Genomic DNA, 4,217 nt, shown 5'->3' on the forward strand with positions numbered 1-4,217 from the left:
CGGCTCGGCACCTGTAGTTCAAGTGGCTAGGGCACCAGCCACATACACCTGAGCTGGTGGGTTTGAATCCAGCTTGGGCCCACCAAAGAACAATGATTATAACTACAACCAAAAAAAAAAAAAATTGCTGGGTGTTGTGGCAGACGCCTGTAATCCCAACTACTTAGGAGGCTGAGGCAAGAGAATTGCTTAAGCCCAAGAGTGAAAGGTTCCTGTGAGCTGTGATGCCATGGCACTCTACCCAAGGTGACAGCTTGAGACTCTGTCTCAAAAAAAGCATTCAGATTCAGGAAATTAAATAAAATTGGATTTTTTTCTCCCCACTGAGAAACAATTAGAGAATTAAATGGCTCCGTCCCTGGCAGAATTGAAAATTTCAATTAACTGCAGGTTCTTAATAGTAGCTATAATATAGAAAAAAACAAAAACAAAAACCTTAGGCTTTGTAAACTGGGTAGTTTTCCTCTCTGAACTTCAAATCTCACCTGTAAAAATACACACAATAATATATATCAAGGTAATTAGGAGACAAAGAGGTAAATTAACTGAAACTGGTTTGTAACTGAAAATGCTTTGCAAATTAATGTTGAAGTAAATGGCGTGTTTTAAACTTTTGTTGTTGTTGTTAGACATGATTTCCTTCTGTGACCCTGGCTAGAGTGCAGGGATGTGATCATAGCTCGCTGCAACCTCACAGTCCTAGACTCAAGCAATTCTCCTGCCTCAGCATCCCAGGTAACTGGGACTACAGGCTGGTGCCACTGCACCCAACTAATATTTCTATTTTTCGCAATGATAGGATCTTGCTCTTATTCAGGCTGGTCTCAAACTCCTAAGTTCCTCCCACCTCAGCACCCCAGAGTGCTAGGATTACAGGCATGAGCCACCGTGCCTGACCTTAAGCATTTGTAAAAGTGAGGATGGGCCCCATCCCCCATGTCTAGGGAGGGGAGATGGGCTGAGTTGATCACTAGTGACCAAAGATTTAATCACTCATGCCTATAGAATGAATTTTTTTTTTGAGACAGAGCCTTAAGCTATCCCCCTGGGTAGAGTGCTGTGGCTTCACAGCTCACAGCAACCTCCAACTCCTGGGCTCAAGCGAGTCTCCTGCCCCAGCCTCCCAAGTAGCTGGGACCACAGGCGCCCGCTACAACACCCGGCTATTTTTTGGTTACAGCCGTCATTGTTGTTTGGTGGGTCCCGGCTGGATTTGAACCCACCACCTTAGGTGTATGTGGCTGGTGCCTTAGCCACTTGAGCCACAGGCACTGAGCCAGAATGAATCTTCATAAAAAACCCAAAAGAACTAAGTTCAGTAGGCTTCCAGGAAGGTGAAAAAGAACCATTTGCTGGGGGGGGGTGACACACCCCAACTTCATGAGGATGGAAGTTCTTGCACTCAAGACTCTTCTAGACCTTACCCTAATGTATCTCTTCATCTGGCTGTTGATTTGTATCCTTCAAAATAAACCAGCAAATGTAAAAAAAAAAAAAAAAAATGACGTTTAGGATGATTTTTCTCGTTCATATTAACAGCAAAAATGCCTAGATTTTTCTCAGAGTATTTAGATATTTTACTGTTCATTATCAGGTTTTTTTTTTTTACTTTTGAAAATTAGCTTTGTGGCTTGATGCCCGTGGCTTAGTGAGTAGGGCTTCAGCCACATATACCAAGACTGGTGGGTTTGAGCCTGGCCCAGGCTTGCTAAATAACAATGACAACCACAACAACAACAACAACAAAAATAGCTGGGTGTTGTGGCGGGCGCCTGTGGGAAGCTGAGGGAAGAGAATAGCTTAAGCCCAAGAGTTGGAGGTTGCTGTGAGCTGTGATGGCACAGCACTCTACTGAGGGCAATATAGTGAGACTCTAGCTTTAGGGTATAATTTCATACAATAAATATGTACCCATTTTTAAGAGTATGGTCAATGAGTTTTGACAAATGTGTACACTTACATAACTACCACTTCTCCAAAATATTTTTATCACCCAAAATAGTTCCTTCATGTTCATTTTTGGTTAGTTGTCACCCTCCTGGCCTTAAGCAACTACTGTTCTGCTTTCTATCATTGAAGATTAGTTTTGTCTGTTCTGGAAATTCATATAAATGCAGATTGTACTGGATGTACTTATTTGTTTCTGCATAAAGTTTTTTAAATACATACATATTATTTTATTTCTTTTTTTGCTGAGTAATAGCCCATTTTATAAATATATTACAATTTGTGCATTCACTTGTTTTTGTGGCTGTTTTGGGGTTTTTTGAGACAGAAAAAAACTATTCGGTATAGTGCTGTGGTGTCACAGCTCACAGCAACTTCAAACTCCTGGGCTTAAGAGATTCTCTTGCCTCAGCCTCCCAAGTAGCTGGGACTACAGGCACCCACCACAACGCACAGCTATTTTTTGTTGCAGTTGTCATCGTTGTTTAGCTGGCTTGATCCGGGTTCCAACCCGCCACCCTCAGTGTATGTGGCTGATGCTGTGACCACTGTGCTATGGGCCCCGAGCCGTGTGCATTCACTTGTTGATGCCTTTGGGTTGTTTCCAGCTTGGGGCTACGATGATAAAGCTGCTCTCTGAATATTTGTGTAAAAGTATTTGTGAGGAGATGTTTTTCTTTCATATGTAATACCTACTTGTGAAATTGCTATGTCCTACGGCAATGAGGTTTAATTTTGATATAAGAAACTTCCTGTTTTTCAAAGTGATTATACCATATTACATCAGCAGTGTTTGAGAGTTCTAGGTGCTCCAGTATTTAGTATTGTCCTTATTTTTAATTTTAGCCATTCAAGTGGGTATGCAGTGGTACCTTGTGTTTTAATTTGTATTTCCTTGCTGACCGGTAATGATGTGCATCTATTCACATGCTTTACTGTGCGTATTGGCTACTCATTAATCTTTTGTAAAGTGTAAAATTTATATTTTACTCATATTTTCATAGTGTTATTCAGCCTAATCAATTGATTTAAGTCAATGACAGATATATGTATTACAAATATTTTCTCCCAGTCTGTAGCCTGCCATTTCATTTTTAAACTAGTGTCTTTAGATGAGAAAGTTTTAATTTTGATGAAGTCCAATTTAGCAATTGTTTTCCTTTATGGTTAATAAATTTTGAGTCTTGTTAAGAATTCTCTTCCTTCCTTCCTTCCTTCCTTTCTTTTTTTTTTGAGACAGAGTCTTATTCTGTGCCCTAGAGTGCAGTGGCATCATAGCTCACAGCAACCTCAACCTCCTGGGCTCAAGAATACTCTTGCCTCAGCCTCCCATGTACCTGGGACTACATATAGGTGCCTCCTACAGTGTTCTGGTAGTTTTTCCATTTTTAGTACAGACAGGGCCTCCCTCTTGATCAGGCTGATCTGCAATTCCTGAGCTCAAAGAGTCCTCCCATCTCTGCCTCCCAGAGTCCTAGGATTACAGGCATGAGCTACCACATTGGCCAAAAAAAAAATGTTTTTCTTGTGAAAATCATGAAGATTTTTTTCTAGAAAACTTAGAGTTTTCATTCTTTCTTTTCTTCTTTGAAGTAGAGTCTTGCTTTGTCACCCTCAATAGAGTGCTGTAGTGTCATAGCTCACAGCAACCTCAAACTCTTGGGCTAAGAAATCCTCTTGCCTCAGCCTCCTGAGTAGCTGGGACTACAGGTGCCTGCACAATGCCCCTCTATTTAAAGAGATGAGGTATCACTCTGGTTCAGGCTGGTCTTGAACTTGTAAATTCAGGCAATCCACCCACCTTAACCTCCCAGAGTGCTGGGATTATAGGCTTGAGCCACCCCCCAGCCTATAGTTTTCTTTCTTAGTCATCTGTTTTAATTTTTGTAAATGATGTGGGTAAAGGTTGAGGTGTATTAATAGATATTTATTTGTTCCAGTGCCACTTACTGAAAAGATTATTCTTTCCCCAGCTTTGTGGAAATCCATTGACTATGTAAACATGGGTCTATGTCTAGAGTTTGTGCTCTTTTACTGATTTTTTTTGTCCTGTTACAAATATACATAGTCATGATTACTGTTGCTTTATTTAAGCCTTGAGATCAGGTAGCATATGCCTTTCAGCTTTATTTCTCTTTTTGAAGATTATTTAGGCTATTCCAGGTCCTTTGAATTTCCATATAAGGTTGACAATCAACTCGTCAGTTTCTACAACAAAGCCTGTTGGGATCAATTTTGAAAGAATTTGAATCTTTTTTTTTTTTTTTTTT

This window comes from Otolemur garnettii, unplaced genomic scaffold, assembly GCF_000181295.1.
Source record: "Otolemur garnettii isolate 467f Iridium unplaced genomic scaffold, OtoGar3 scaffold00073, whole genome shotgun sequence".
Taxonomy (NCBI): domain Eukaryota; kingdom Metazoa; phylum Chordata; class Mammalia; order Primates; family Galagidae; genus Otolemur; species Otolemur garnettii.